Genomic DNA, 17,647 nt, shown 5'->3' with positions numbered 1-17,647 from the left:
CCTGGGCCTTTGGAGCCCAGCAAATTGGTTTCAAATCCCTGTTCTGAACTCACTTGAGATTTGGAACAAGATATCCAACCTCTCTAAATTCCAGCTTCTTTGTCTTTAAGAAGTAATTAATAATGGTATTTACTTAACTGAATTATTCTGAAATACTGTTTGTAAAATGCTTTCAGGGTTCTTAGTATATGACAAGTACCCAACATATTACTGATCTACTGATGAATAATGATAAATGTTACTATAAAAATTATAAATTAATAATAGCAATATTAAACAAAAATAATAAAGTACCTTTAGAGATCAAAGAAAGTATCTTTCTCTTGACCTTGACTTTGTATCTTCTCTATGCTCTTTTGCTCAGTCTTCCAATGACCTAGCTGCTAAGCTAATCTTAGTTAGGACCACATAATTGTGATTTGCCCATCCTTCCCATCATTAAAAAAAAATCATTCCCTTCAGATAAAAGTTAAAAAGGGTTCAGAGAAGAATGTGAACAAAAACTTGACTTAGAGCTGAGGTTGGAAATTTGAATATATTTAATCCCAAGTGGGGTTAGTTCTAATTAAATGAGCTCAACTGCCTTTCACCCCTGAGTTGCCAGTCATCATGATTAATCTTTACGCTAACAGTCAGGGACAGCAGGACTAAGCAAATGACAAACAGAAGAAACTGGTTTCAAATGCTGCACAGGAACCCACAAAGACATTGGTTACCCAGTGACCGATTCTGAGACTCAGCCCATATGAATTCAATGAGAAGGATTAGTGGACTTAAAAGCACATGGCTTAGCATTTGTGTTCAATGTTCAGTCATCCCAAATTCATATAACCACAGAATGTCAGTGCTAGAAAAGAACCTAGTGTTCTTCTAGCCCAATAACTTCATTTCACAGAGGCATGGAGAAATTGAGACACTTGAAAAGTCACTAAATTAACACTGGCAGAGTCTGTCTGTCTAAAGCCCTCTGTACTCTAACTCCTAGTTCTGTGCTATTGCCTGGGTCCCCATGTGGCATAGTAGATGTTTAACTGATACTTGATTAAATATGTAGCATCCATTCTATTCCTTGGATCTTAAAAATGGAGTTATATAATATCCATTAAAACATTTTAGTTGTATGTATTTTATTCACTGGAATTTATTCCTTTTGTCAACAAAAGGAAAAACTCGAAATGATACTTTTTAATAACCCTTCAAATAATTTCAATTAGTTATGTTTTTGTTTTTGTCTTTTGTCTTTTTAGGGCTACACCTGAAGCATACGGAGATTCCCAGCCCAGGGGTCAAATCGGAGCTACAACTGCTAGCCTACACCACAGCCACAGCAATGTGGTATCCAAACCGCATCTGTGACCTACACCACAGCTCATGGCAACACTGGATCCTTAACCCACTGAACAAGGCCAAGGACTGAACCCACGTCCTCGTGGATACTAGTCGGGTTCGTAACCACCAAGCCACGACAGGAACTTCAAATTTCAATTAGTTTTAATCATTTACTTGCAAAGAAAAGTGCCTTTAGCTACAAAAACAAAAATTTACATTTATTGAACAGTTATTAGACATCTACTGTGTATACTAAGGACTGCAAAAGAAATGATGTGTATTAAGTCCTCATTCTGTGAAAATACAATTCTAGTGGCTGACCAAGGTTATTTGTTTCATATAAAAATGAAAGATCCTGCTCACTCAATGCTTATATCTAATAGAGTAGATGAGAAATATGCTCTAAATCATGGAAATAAAAGAATGTACAAAATATAAGATTGATAGCAAAAAGTATGCAGTTGTTTGGAGGGAGGAAAATGGTTTCTCCCTGGAGTGGCTTTTGTGGAGGAGGCAGCATCTGGCCCAGCCAGATATAGAGTAGGACCTGAACAAATACAGATGAAGCAGGAAAGATGTTCTGGCATGGAAATAGGAGTAAAAGTGGAAAAGCTCCAGGTTTATATCATGAACAGTGAAGGTCCTGCTTGGTTTGGAAGATGAAGTTGGACAAAGAATTTGGGGCAAGATCATGGAAACTTTGAATTTCAAGCCATAAAAATGTAACAAAGAGAAATCTTAAAATGAATGATAAACTCTTTGAGATTGATTTTTTCAATTAAACTTTTAATTTTTAAATAATTGTAGAATCACATGTAGTTTTAAGAAATAGTAGAAAGAGATCCCACATACTTTTTACTCAGTTTTCCTCAATGGTAATATCTTGAAAAATTATATTATTATTTTTTTTTAGGGCCACACGTGTGGCATGTGAAGGTTCCCAGGCTAGGAGCTAACTCACAGCTACAGCTGCCAGCCTACACCACAGCCACAACAACTGCAGAATCCAAGCTGTGTGTGTGACCTATACCACAACTCATGGCAATGCCAGATCCTTAACCCACTGAGTAAGTCCAAGAATCGAACCCGCAAGCTCATGGTTCCTAGCCAGATTCATTTCTGCTGTGCCATGATGGGAACTCCTTGAAAGATTCTAACACAATATCACAACCAGAACATTTATGTCATTACAGCCATTTTCCTCATCACATGGGTATCTCATGTTGCTCTTTTATTGTTACACCTATGTCTCTTCCACCTTCATCTCTCCCTTAACCCTAACAATCTGTCCTCCATTTCTGTAATTTGCCATTTCAAGATTCATACAGTGGGCAACCTTTGAGACAGGCTTTTTTTTTCCAACCAGCACAATCCTCTGGCAATTCATCCAAGTTATTGTATGTATTGAATCATAACCGTGTAAAATATATGACTGAAATTTACCACTTGCAATGGGAATTACCTTGGCATGTTTTAAGATACGTGTCTATAGAGCTGAAATGTCTTATCGTGTCCCAGCCAAGTTTAAGTTTGGAATTACAATGAAAGGTGGGTAAGCAAGAGGAGGATCTACTGGCAGAAACAGAAAGTTCTATTTTCCTACTTCTAGAGATGTCATGAAATCTCTGAAGTTCTGCATCAGATTTGAGAAAGTTCTTAAAGTATCCACATTAGAAATGAAAAAAGCCTTGAGCAGGACCCTCATATGAGAGAGTGTACCTCATGTTCTTAGGCAAGCACAAATCATTATCAACCCCATGTGTCACCCCCATGTGTCTTCCTCCTCCATCTCCATTCATGAGTCCCTAGAAAGCCTGAGGCTTCATCCTCAGGACTTTTGTCATGCTGGTGCTTATCTTGTCCAATAGATTGTTCCATTCCAATTGCTCCCCCACCCAGAAGAAGGTAGATAATTGCCATTTGAGCCTAGCTCTTTCTCCCTGCAGCTGATGAATTAGGTTAAGACACCAAAGCTATCAGCAGCACTCTAGACCCTCCCTGCAGAGTGAAAGGTACAACTGCCATGGAATACCACAGAACACCATAGGACACCACAGAATACCTTGTGGTACAATAGAACATCATGATATACCACAAAACATCATGGGACACAGTAGGGCACCAGAGAACACCATGGAACACTATACAACACCATAGTACACTACAGAACATCAGAGAACACAATGAGATACCACTGAACACCACAGAATACTACAGACCACAAAACACCACAGAATATCATGGGAAACCACAGAAAAACATGGGATGCTACAGAATACTACAGAATACCATGAATCAACACAGACCACCACAGATAACACAGAAAACCACAGAAAACCACAGATTACCATAGAACACCACAGCATACCACAAAACATCACAGAATACCCTAGACACCAGAGAATACAATGGAACAACACAGAATATGACAGAATCCCACAGAAAACATGAAATATCACATGATAACATGATACACCACATATCACCAAGAAATACCATGAAACACCATGAGACATCACAGAATAACACAAGACAACACAGAACATGACAGAATAACACAGAATACCATGGAACATCACAGAACACCAAGAAATACCACAGAATACCATGGAACACTAGAGAACCATACAGAAGATGAGAGAACACTGCTAAACACCATGGGAAATCACAGAACACTATCAGACATCACAGCACAGCACATCACAGAATGCAACAAATACCACAGAACACCATGCAGACCACAGAAAATAACAGAATACCATGAAATGAAATACCACAAAACACCACAAAATATCATGGGACACCAAAGAACAAAACATAATACTATGGAACACCACAGAACTTGACAGAATACCACAGAAAATTGTGAAACATCCCAAAACACTACAGATATCACAAGAAAACATGGAACAGCATAGACAACCACAGAATATCACAGAATACCTAGGAAAACCACAAACCACAAAACATCACAGATTACCACAATAGAAAACAACAACCATGGGACAAAACAGATTACCTCAGAATAACACAAAATACCAAACAACAACACTGAACATAACAGAACGTTGCATAACACCATGGGACATCACAGAACACCACTGAACACCAGAGAACACCACAGAAGATGATGGAATACTACGGAATACCATGGAATGAAACACCACAGAACAACACATTCTATCATGGGACATCACAGAACAAAAAATACCAGAGAACACTACAGAATACTATAGGACAATACAGATTACCACAAACTATCATACAGTACCACAGAACATGACAAAACACTGTTGAACAATATGGGACATCACAGGATTCCACGGGACACCACAGAATACCACATAATTAGACAGAAGATGACAGAATACCACAGAATATCATGAAACGAAACAACACAAAACACCACAGAATACCAGGGTACACCACAGTACATGATAGAATAACAGAGAATACCATGAAACACCAAAAAATACCACACATTATAACAGAATACCATGGGAAAACACATTACCCCAGAATACCATTGAATGCCAAACAATAACAGAGAACACGATGCAACACTGCAGAACACCACTGGACCTCACAAAACTACATGGGAAACCACAGAACACAGGAATGACAGCAAATACTACAGAGTACCATGGTATATCAAAAAACATGACAGTATACCATAGAACATGATAGAAGACCATGGAACACCACAAAATACAATGGGTTACTACAAAACACAATGGTAAATCATTGGGCAACACAGATTACCATAGAATACCACAGAACACCAAACAATAACACAGAACAGGACAGGACACTGCAGAATACCATGGGACATTATAAAACAACATGGGACACCACAGAACACCACAGAATAACCCAGACTATCATGGAACACTACAGAACACCGCAAAAAATGACAAACATCACTGAGGTTGACAGAGTAAGACATAATAGCATGAAATGAAACACCACAAAACAACACAGAATATAATGGGGCACCAAATAATAACAAAAACCACCACAGAACACTATAGAATCCCATGGAACAACACAGATTACCACAGATATTCAGAGAACAACAGAGAACATGACAGAACACTGCACAACACCGTGGTATATCACAGAACTCCATAAGCCACCAGAGAATACCACAGAAGACGGAAGAATACCACAGAATACCGTGAAATGAAACACCACAAAAAATCATGAGAAACCACAGAAAAATACAGAACTCACCAGGATACCATGGAATACCACAGAACATGGCAGAACACCACAGAATACTTTGAAACAACACAAACACCACAGATTACCACAGAACACAATAAGACAACACAGATAGACAACATAGGTACCACAGAATACCAAAAAAAAACCACACAACATGACAGAACACTTCAGGACACAATGGAATATCACAGAACAACATGGGACACCAGAGAACACCACAGAACATCACAGAACACCACAGAACACCATAGAAGATCATAGAATACCATGAAATGAAACACCGAAAAAAAAAAAAAAAAACACCACAGAGTATCACAGGAAACCACAGAACAACACAGAACACTACAGAATACCACAGAACACCACAGAAGATGGCAGAATCCCAAAGTATACCACAGAACACCACAGATCACAGAATGCCACAGAATATGATGAAATGAAACATGACAAAATAACACAAACTATCACGGGGCACCAAAGGACACCAAAAACACCACAAACACTATAGAATACCATGGGGTAAAACACATTACCAAAGAAAACCAGAGAACAAGAAAGAATATGACAGAACATGTCAGAATACCATGGGACATCCCAGAACCATGGACACCCAAGAACACCACCAAACATTGCGTGACTACAGCACCTCTCACAGAACCCTTAGCTCATTCCAGGCACTATTCTAAGTGCACCTAACCATTAGCCTATTTCCTGCTCTCTACAACCCTATGAGATTTGTACTACTCTCCTCATCTTGTAGGTGATTAAACTGAAGCTCAGAAAATTTAACTAACTTGACAAAGGTACACACCTAGTTAAGTAGCATCTTGAAGATTCATAGCCAGGCTGTCTAACGAGAATCTCCCTCATTCTGAACAATATGCCATAATATCTAAGCACCAGACCCAGTCAACAAATCACAAAGTACAGAATATTATTCGCACAGGAGAGAGGCTGTCTTCTCTCTCATTCACTGGCCCTAGCAGTCAAAACTTTACCCAAATATTTCTCTGCCCAGAGATGCTCAAAGCAATGATCTCCACAGCTCTGGTGTTCAAGGTCTTATTAGACCAAGTGAAGTGATTATGGTACTTCTGTAACATCTCAAGGCTTTTAAGCTATTCCCAGATGATTTTCAAAGATAAAAAAAAATTTATTAGGGCTCATCTCTTCCAACAACAGCGTTTCCCTGTCTTTAGGCAAATCAAGTCTCAAGAAAATGGTAGAAGAGGAAATTTTTAGATTTAATAAAATTTTAATCATTAAATTTTGGCTAAGGGAAGAAGCAAAGGAAGTTTGGAGAAATAAGGAATCAAAGCACAGGGAGATTATAGGCACAGACCCTGAGAAGAGAGGAATAACTACATTTTGTTATAATGTTAACTTTGGTGATTGTAACATCTCATGAGGTGATGGGAAGGAATGGTTATTCCACTGGATATATAAGAAATAAAGTCAGAGCCTCCCAGAGGAACAGCTATGGCAAAGAACAGTAATTTATTGCTGGGCAACAGGTGGAAAGGAAGAAGGAAGGTGTGCTTATACAGAGAGGCATGGGGACATTCCTCCTTCCTGTTGCCCGTGAATGTCAAAGGAGAGCTGTGTAGAGCTAGTTCTGCATGGAGAAAGGGTTCAGATAAGCGATACAGGGCTCAATACCACTGGAATAACAACCCACAACATCATTCCTAAAGGGATGCTTCCCTAAAAAAGGCTGACCTCCTAATCCTTTTTCATTCTTTTACCATTTCTAATACTAAGCAGAACATAAAGCAGAGTGGGTGGGGAAAGCATAATAAGAATGGAAGGAGCAGGCTGAAGAATGTCTTCTCTCCATCCCACAGGGTGCTTTCTCAGGGACCTAAGAATCTGCTCACAAATCCCTTCATATCTAAGAGATGGACAGAAGCTTCAGAAGAAAGTCTGACTGGAGATGGAAAGGGGACACTAAGGAAATTTCTGCATCTTTCATCCAAAAAAATATTGGAAGTAAAATGGTCTCTAACGAAGAGCCAAAAAGCCCACCCCCCAAGCAGGACTTACAGTGTCAAGCATCAGGAAAGGTAAAATCTCTGAACCTTGCAAATCCCAGGCTGGTTCATATAACTGAAACTGAGAGGTCATAGCCCCTCAGGCAGAAAGGGCTGGAGTAGATGAAAATGTTTAGCTACAACCTGCCCTTGGGATAATTGCATGTTCCAAACAACATCAAACAAAAAGGCAGTCTCGACTTTACTGGCATGAAGTGCTATTAGGTTGTCAAGAATCCTGTGATCTCAAACTGCAAAAATAGGCAGAAAATGACTGCGCAGAGGATATTAAAGTATTGCAGGATATTCTCTCCACTGTTACATTATCATTTTTTTTTCCCTCCAAACATTTGGAATCACATTCTGGAGGTGAAAAGCTGGGTAGGATTTTCCCACAAGGCAGATAATGCAATTTGAAGAAAAGAGCGTGGCTTTTCTGGGCTTATAAAAGTCTCATCAGATTGTCTACTGGTTTATAAGATGTTTTAGAAGCAAAGAAATATAGCCAGCTATACATAATTATACCTAGAAGGTAAAAGGGAAGCATTGAAATTACATTTCTATAAGTCAGCCACATTTCAATTAACTTCCCAGGGCTTTTTTGGGTAGTGAAAGATTGTTGCCATAGATTTATTTGCAGAATAAAATGACTGCAAAGTCAAACACCTCCCACTAGAAACAAAGTCTTTCTATACCTCCATAGATGGGGTTATAAGTGGAAGAGGATCTACCCATAAGTATCTTTATGCAGATGAATATATTGAGGCTCAGAGAGGTTAAATGAGATGGCTGCTATCACACAGCTCATTAGTGGCAGCACCATGACTAAAATCCAGGGTTGCTGAGTCATAGGCTGGGACATTTCCCAGGATAATTCTACCTGTCACGTTTCTAAACATAAAATCTTCAGGATGGAAATGATTTGCGAGTTTCTGGTCACATGTTATTGGTCATCATTTCATTTTGCCAGCTTGGCATGTGTGAGGAACCAACTTTTATCCATTCTCACTCCATGTGGTTGGGAAAGTGAGAACCCACGTACTTCCTCTAACTTCAGGAATGGGCATTAATCCAAGTCTGGTCAGAGTTATCTTCCTAAACCTAAGGATTAGTGTTGAGTTATGCACATGGTACCAGCTAAGCCAGTCAGAACACTATCTGAGGCAATTGCTGGAATTACAGAGAATAATTACTAAGATGTCTGGGATATAGACAATGAGATTTAAGGGATCTAAAAATACATGGCTTTTTTTTTTTAACTCCCCATTGTCATATGAAAATACATTTAGTGGGAGAAATTCTTCTAATCCTGCACAAGAACATCAATAGACTTGTGGACTTCTTTTACTCTCAGAGAATAAAAAAGTTCTTTATATTTTAAAGAAGTAATTCATCATTTAGAACACTAAGACCTACCTTTCCTCAAAGTTTAACTATTTGTCCTCCCCTAATCAGAGGTTGTGGTTGATGAAAACTTACAGACTGGAAAAAAAGGAAGAACACAGTCTTTCCTTCTTATCTCTTTCTTTTCCCAACTGACACCTTACCTTTCCCTAACCTTCTTAGCAGATGCCTTACCCTTTAGGGTCAAATCTGAGATGGAGATAGGGAGGGATGAAAAGGGAAGAGGAAGCAGCCCTGTAATAGGAAAAGTTTTATGTGCCTAGTAGTCTGATACCCTGGCTCTGCCCTCTCTGCTTCTGACTTTCTCTTGTGGACATTTTCATGGGTTCTTTGGAAACCTCTAATGCTGGAGTTTCATACCATCCATGCACTCAACCAGATGAACATTTCTTTACTATGCCTAGGGTCTTATTCTTAGCATAGCCATAAAAGGTCAGCAAGTCAAGCATTTTTTTTGACAGACTATAAGACAGCTATCCTGACGATCCTCTCCTATGTAGAGCTCACACACATTCTATACTGGGATGAACTCTGCTTGCCTCCCCTTCCCTTACTCCATATTCATGTGTTGAAGTCCTGACCCCCAGTACCTCAGAATGTGACTGTATTCTAATAAAAAGGACTTTAAAGAAACAATTAAGTTAAAATGAGGCCACTGGGGTGGGCCAATACCACTGGTGTCCTTATAAGAAGAGGTTAGGACATAGACACAGACAGAGGAAAGACCCTGTGAGGACACCTCAAAAAGGTGGCCATCTGCAAGCCAAGGAGAAGGGCCTCAGAAGAACCAGACCTGTGGACATCTTGATCATGGATTTCAGCCTCCAGAACTTTAATAAAATAAATTTCTGTTGTTTAAGCTACCCAGGCTATAGCCAAGTTGTTAGGGTAGGCCTTGGCAAACTAACACTCCATCCAAGGGAAACAGTTCTGATCACTGTTGCTGTCAAACTATGGAAGTGCAAGCTAAATATAGCTGCAGTTCTCCTTCATTCTACTTCTAGGGAAGCTTATCAACTTTCCTCTCATCCTCTAGATTTCTGAGAGGAGAATCAAACAGTAGTCAAAAGTGGGAGAGACTGATTGCAGATGGCACATAGCAAGCTCTCACAGTAATGTCTTGAAACTTCCCATTCATACCTTCTCACAGTTTTCTCCAAGAAATCTTTCTACTTCCTCCTTAATATTGCATAAGCCAACTCTTTTGTTAAAGACAAAATATTTTAGCATTGTATGATTCATCTTTAGCTAACTTTGCAAATTCCACAAGTGGTTTAGCACCTCCTTGGTAATGCAATAGGTATTCAACCTCAGTGATCCAGCTGAAACTTTTATTTATCTAGATATAAAACCACACCCTCTAGCTCCTTGACTAAATCACAACAACGTCTTGTTTGATTCACCTCCTAGAATAATGACAATAAAGACACAAATAAACCAGAGGCTTTTGCACAGCAAAGAAAACCATTTAAAAAAACAAAACAAAAACTCACAGAATGGGAGAAAATCTTTGCAAATGATGCAACAGACAAGGGTCTAATCTCGAAAATATACAGACAACTCATACAACTCAACAACAAAAAAACAAAAATCCAATTGAAAAATGGGCAGAAGATCTAAATGGACAATTCTCCAAAGAAGACATATGGATGGCCAACAGGCACATGGAAAAAAAATGTTCAACATCACTAATTATTAGAGAAATACAAATCAAAACTACAATGAAGTACGACCTCACGCCAGTCAGAATGGCCACAATTAGCAAGTCAACAAGTAAGAAATGCTGGAAAGGGTGTGAGAAAAGTGTACCCTCCTTCTCTGATGGGAATGTTAAATTGGTACAACTACAACCACTGTGGAAAACAGTATGGAGGTACCTCAGAAAACTAAATATAGAACTATCATATGATCCAGCAATCCCACTCTTGGGCCTATATCTGAACAAAACTTTCACTGGAAAAGATACATGCACCCCTATGTTCATTGCAGTGCTACTTACAATAGCCAAGACATGGAAACAACCTAAATGTCCTCTGATAGGTGAATGGATTAAGAATATGTAGTACATATATACAATGGAATACTACTACTCAGCCATAAAAAGATAAACTAATGCAATTTGCAGCAACATGGATGGAACTACAGATTCTCATACTAAGTGAAGTAAGCCAAAAATAAAAAGGCAAATACCATATGATACCACTTATTTGTGGAATAGAAAATATGGTACAGATGATCCTATCTGCAAAAGACCACAGCCAAAGACAGAAGACTTGTAGTCCCTGGGGTGGGGAGAAAGGGGGAGGGAATGGGATGGATGGGGAGATTGGGGTTTGGGGGTTCAAACTGCTATATTTGGAATGGATGGGCAAGGGGGCCCTACTGTACAGCACAGAGAACTATGTGTGATTGGGTCACTTTGCTGTACAGTAGAAATTGAAGAAACATTGTAAATCAACTATACTTTAATTAAAAAAAAAAATTCACACCCTCCAGGCAAGAACCTAGATAGTAATGAGGCCAATTCACAAAGAAAAGTAAAACTAGTAGTTGGACAGTCTCACTATTACAATTTGCACTCTTGAATTCAACTATACCTAAATAGATACTACCTTTGGACATTTCAGTTAAATGACCTAACTTCATAGCTAGCATTCTCATTGCTTGCTTCCTCATTTTCAAAGTTTCAATTTAAATGAAACAGATAAAACAAATGACTAGGGGCTTATTTTCAAGAGTTTTCTTATTGGTTGGTTCAGTTCCATCATCCTCTCTTAAAACTGCAAGTAGCGATCATAGTAGTTGCAGAGCTGGTGTGGTGGTATGAGCCTAAAGACTTCATTACTCAGAGGGCTGGGTGCAAAGATGCCTTAGAGTTCAGGAGTCTCTCTGGGCATGAAGTTTGACTAAGGAGGGATGAATGGAGACTGAAGCTATTTCAAGTAAAGCAAATGACCAGAGCCCAAAGTCTCAAGCTTTCACCACAGCAGACTCCCAGATGATTAAATCTTTTGAATCCTGGCACTTCACAATAATCGAACCAGTCTTCATTTCCTGTCACTATTTTCACCGCAATATTTTTTATATCTAAACTTCATTCTCTGTTTGCAAAGTCTATTATAACAAGTGAGGTTGTCAATAAAACTCTCACTTGAGAAAGTACATTACTTATGCATACAGTTTTGCATACAATGTCATAGCATCCCTTCACCTTCTGAAATCTATCTGTAGGTCTTATAACTTAAGAACATCTCAGAGGTCTAAGATAGCAGAGTAGCAGGATATAAAGCTCATCTACTCCCACAAATACACTGAAAACACAACTGTATGTGGAACTATTCGCACAGAAAATTTGTGAAAAACTGCCAAAAAGACTTCAAGATTATGATAGAACAAGAAAAACATTACAAAACCAGATAGGAGATAAGAAAAAAAAAGAAGAACAACAGAAAAAGAAGCAAAAGGAAGAACATCTCTTTTATAGTTTTGACTGAACTGCCTTTCATAAGGCAGGATGCATTTTTGTATTATTCCATATTTTCAAATCTCAGGTATTTTCAAATATTTTAAAGTGCTTATTATGTGCCAGGAACTATGCAAAACATTTTGATTTTGCATAAATTACCTCATTTACTCTTACCACAACTTTCTGAAATACATGCTATTTTTATTCCCACTTTCTGGATGAGAAAACAGACTTAGTGGTATTATGTGAAGTCAGAGGCTGTGATGGACCCTGCACTCACACTCAGGTCAATCTCCGAAGGATGATCTTATTCTGACTTTCTTTTTGTATCTCCTTTTCTTCTCCCATGGCTTTGTCTCGTGAGCTTTCCCTAACCTCCCTGAATTAGTCAGGATAGGCTATAACATGCTGTAAAAACAGATAAACCTCCAAATCTCAGAGGATATGCACAGTGAAGTCTTGATAATCTCACATAAAATCTCACTGTGACTACTGCAGCCTTCTTGCATCTTTCAGCTCTGCCATCTGAAACATGTGACCTTCAAGGTAGCCACATTAAAGGAAGAAGTAGACAGAAGAGGCACACAGCTTTCAATTGCCTCAGCCCAGAAATGATGTATTACACATATAATCGAGCTTATAGAATTTTAAGAAATTGTATTAGATTTATAATCCTAGCCACCATCACAGGACATTGTATTATATTGCAAAGCCACCTCAAAGTGCACATTTTAGTGAATATTAAATAAGCTCAGCCATTTTTTCTGTGTAATATTTCCCAGTTCCTTCAGCACTATAGCAGTGCACATCCCAAGAGATACAGATGGAGTTATTATCAAAAGGTCTAGAAGAGGAAAGCTTTTGATGATTCTAATTTGGAGTTCACTGGACATTCATTTTCTATTCATTTCTTATTCTGGTTTCTTTTTTTTTTTCCCACTGTACAGCAAGGGGATCAAGTTATCCTCACATGTACACATTACAATTACATTTTTTCCCCACCCTTTGTTCTGTTGCAACATGAGTATCTAGACATAGTTCTCAATGCTACTCAGCAGGATCTCCTTGTAAATCTATTCTAAGTTGTGTCTGATAAGCCCAAGCTCCCGAACCCTCCCACTCCCTCCCCCTCCTGCAATAAGCCCAGAGACATTTGTGTGTTTCTGCCACCTCACTGCCAAACAGAACATGTAAATCTGTGAACAACCACTCCAATGTCCAGCATCCATATATCAGAATAACAAAATTCTATAAATCTTCCAAAACAATTTAGGAAGGAGTAAAGAATCTATAACTAACTAGGCATTAATCAAAGCAAGGTACTGTAAAAACCCCAAAGGTAAAAGAAGTATAGGCGCTATCTAACGGCCCTATCCTTCATTAAGAAAATACAGGATGTTGGAAAATTGTCTTTCTATAATATAAGTGGAAGAGAAAGACAAGTTGTTACTCAGAAAATCGTGTACCCACATTAATCACATTAGTATTACCACCATTAATCAATGTATTACCACCACCACTACCCTATTTTTTTGTTTTTGTTTTTGACTTCTCAACCATAATAAATTACAGCTATATTTATTGAGCTATGGGCATGACACTAGGCTGTGTGAGTGCACGTAGGTGTGTGTATGTGTAGATGTATATTCTATATAATTTATCATAATCCTGATGACATTATGAAAGAATTAAGAATTTTCATTATGTAGTGAAAGAAACTAAAGTACAATGAGGATAAGTTATTTATTCCAGGTCCTAAGCCCAGCAGGCTGTAAAGGTGGCATTCGAACTCTGATTGAGATGATTCAAACAGTCCCTCTCACCAGATTAAAAAAGGGGTACAGAAGACCACCTTCAGAGCCTCTTAAAGTATTCCAAATAGACATTCCTGATTCTGCTCCATCTAGACCAGCAAGCACGTGCTAGAAATGAGCAGAGAGGATGGAGGTGCAAGGAGGGCCATGTTGGGTACCCAGGGCCTCATAGAACCAGAGAGCAGAATGGTAGATTCCCAGGCTGGTGGGGGAAATGGGAAGATGAGCCAAAGTGTACGAACTTCCAGTTTTAAGATGAATACGTTCTGGAGATCTGATGTATAGCTTGGTGACTATATTTGATAATTCTGTACTGTATGCTTGAAATTTACTGAGAGTAGATCTTTCGCACACCAGGAAAAAAAAAAAAGTAATTATGTGAGGTAATGGATGTGTTATTAAGTTGAATGCAGTCATCTTTTCATACTGCATACATATACCATATGATCATATTGCACACTTAAAAATACACAATTTTTGTCATTTATACCTCAGTAAAGCTGAAAGGTAAGCAGCAAGGGGACAGGAGGCTTGTAGCTTTTCTATTCTGTCATCAGAGCATGAATAAGAACTCAGCCCAGTTACCAGAAATGAAACATGCTTATACTCCACCAACTAATTCATTCATTTCTTCATTTGTGGGTTTGTCTACTCATTCCTTTGTTAATTCACCTTTTATTTCTCTTATTGTTTACCCCCTCCTTAGTCAAACTTCCACAACTAAAGGGACTCCTGAGCTCAAAAGCATCTTCCTGCCCATCCCTCTGAGTCATGAGAACTCCAGACTCAACCCCCCACACCCAGCTTCCCAGCTACTGTGATCATACTTGTTTTATGGCAAGACAGCAAGTGGCACAAGACCAACTGGCAATGAAACACTTGAAAAGAATCTCCTCATCAAGAGAGTTGTTTTAATTCAATTGAAATTCTTTAGATAAGAAAGTAAGATTAAAAGGATGAAAGCTCTAAATCCTGGCAGCCCTGAGTTCAAATCCCACCAGTTCTTATTTAAGACTTTGATCAAGTTAAGTTTAAAGCTGTCACTTTTAATGTGCGGATAAAGATGGGACCTAGCCCACAGGCTGAGAAGGTTAAACAGGATAACAGAAAACACTAGGAACACATGGCAAGGCACATGCTGGTCAAAGCTGGAGAGGGTGGGAACACAGCAAAAAAACACTGAGAAATTCCATGTCCTTACTCATCATGTGTTCTAATAAGGGAGGGAGAGACTAATGAAATAGACAGATAAACATTGTGGCTGATTATAAGTGCTGAGAAGAAACATAAGGTAGAATAAGTGTCTAAAAGTGACTGTGGAACAACTGGGTCACTCTTGAGGTGACACAGGGAGAGGGACATAGTGATGCTAACGCACCTATTCCTAGTGAATGCTGCTCCAAACAGGTCTTCACAAATAAATCCCAAAACTGATAGGCCCGTTGCAGAGAAAAGGAGAGAAATTCATCATCTCTATTATAAAATAATGGCATAGTTTGTATCAATTCTTCCTTGTTCCCTTTTTTCCTATATGAAGATTTACCGAAGTCCCTGAATATATCTGACTAAGCAATTTTGTTTAACGAACTGCTGACCAAACGCACTTTTTCATACAAACCTGTTAGCCTGCAGACCCCAGAACACTTTCATGAGGGAAGGGACTTGAAGTCTTGCAGGCTTTATAGTCACACGCTTTATTCTGTTCTTAGAAATCAGAAGTGGGAGCAAACCTAAGCTGGGAGGTTCAGAGGACCAGCCTTTTAAGCCAGTGGAAGAGGTAACACTTCTAACTTCCCAGGTTTGTCCTTAGTGGGTCATGAAAGCTAACTTGGACGGCCACCCTAAAGTGATCTTGGTGGGAAGGCAAGAAGCTTTTAGAACATTCTGTCCAGAGTAAAAAGGATATTTGGCAACAGATTTCTTGGTTTTCTTGTGCCCCTCCCATTCTGTTTGGTGTCTCCTTGTGAGATTTCCGAAACAAAGGAAATGCCCCTTAATCTCCCCCTTCACTTCCTTCTTCTGTCCAGGGTACCTGTCAGGGGTACTCAGCCTTCAAGGACCCTTTAGCAGGTCCTGAGGCCCCAGGAGTTACCAACCCTTCCCCACACTGTCTGCTTGGTTTTATTTCCCCAGAGCCTTAATGAGGCAGCCCTGTGCCCATGCAATTGCTTACTGCATGTGCCTGGCTCCCTACCCCCTTCCCCTTTGCTGTGGTCCCCACACCAATAACCTGTTTAATTTTGGTCCAATTGAAAGTGACAGCTCACCCTGTGTAGAACCAGCCTTGCTCTTTTAGTATAATGCCTCTTGCAGCTCAATTTTGATGTGCTGGCTTCTAAGGGATTATCATTCTTTGGCTAAATAGGATAGAGGCTGGTTTTAAAGTGACAACCCCCTTTTAGTGCATTGGTTCTGGTTTGTGCAAATGGACCCACAGGCCCTCTTGCTGGAGCAGGGCAGGGGATGTTTGTGAGGCAAAGCAGGAATGAGCCAGCTTGGGAGCTTTGGAGCCCCCCCCCCCGCCACGCCGCTCTCAACCCCCAGGTCCAACCAGAACATCTCCTTCTACATCTGTTCATAGTGTTCTTCAACAAGTTTTTAATTGAAAAAAGGATTATAAAAGTGGTTGAATACTTCTGGACTGGATTGACCCAGTCACCCCCATTAAACAGGACTGAAAGTTCAGAGTGCTGTGACTCAGTGCTCCACAGCACTTTGCATCCTAACCCTGCATCTCTAATTGGAGCTGTGACTTCAGCTTTGCCCCATCTACCCTCATTCAGCAGATGCTTATTCTGTGCCAGTGAATCTGAGCGTGACAGGACACCTTCCCCAAACAAAACAAAATAATATAGATCTGTCCTCTTTTGTGTAAATGCCTTAATATTGGTTTGCAGGCCCTGAATTCTAGGGCCCCAAACCTCTTTTTAAAAGTTTCCCTCAGGAAACTTTGTGGCTGTCATGCCTGCCTGGACAGACCTGAGTCCTTGAGGAATGCACCATGTGTTACTCTGAAAAACCCTCACCCAAGGCGACTTGGTGGTATCGTTTAGTAAGTGTAACACTGCATATGTGCTTCTTACATGCAACAATAGATTATGTTTTAAAATTTCCCATTTCTTACAAAGAAGGATAGGTCTCATAAGAGTTAATAATGACAACAAAATTATAAAGAGAGAGACAGAAACAGAGAGAGAGGAGAGGGGAGGGGACAGGAGGAGAGAAGAGAAGATTAAAAAGGGAATGATTGGGAGGAATTCCTGCAGTAGGGTCTAAAATCATAGCATCTGACCCTCTGGACACTGTGGTGAACTCTAGTCTCCTGCCGGGGGAAAAACAATACTCTATCCTTCTTCCTTGAGATTTCCCTAGGTTTG

The 17,647-nt window shown here is 39.5% G+C and overlaps 1 long non-coding RNA gene across 1 annotated transcript in view; it reads right to left on the bottom strand.

Annotated features, from left to right (window-relative positions):
• LOC110255694 overlaps positions 1-17,647 on the bottom strand; it is a 40,872-nt gene that overhangs the window by 3,134 nt on the left and 20,091 nt on the right. The window lies entirely within an intron of this gene.

Source organism: Sus scrofa, chromosome 1 (assembly GCF_000003025.6).
Source record: "Sus scrofa isolate TJ Tabasco breed Duroc chromosome 1, Sscrofa11.1, whole genome shotgun sequence".
NCBI lineage: Eukaryota > Metazoa > Chordata > Mammalia > Artiodactyla > Suidae > Sus > Sus scrofa.
Note: the sequence above shows the minus strand (reverse complement) of the source record. Positions and strands in the feature narration are given on the sequence as shown.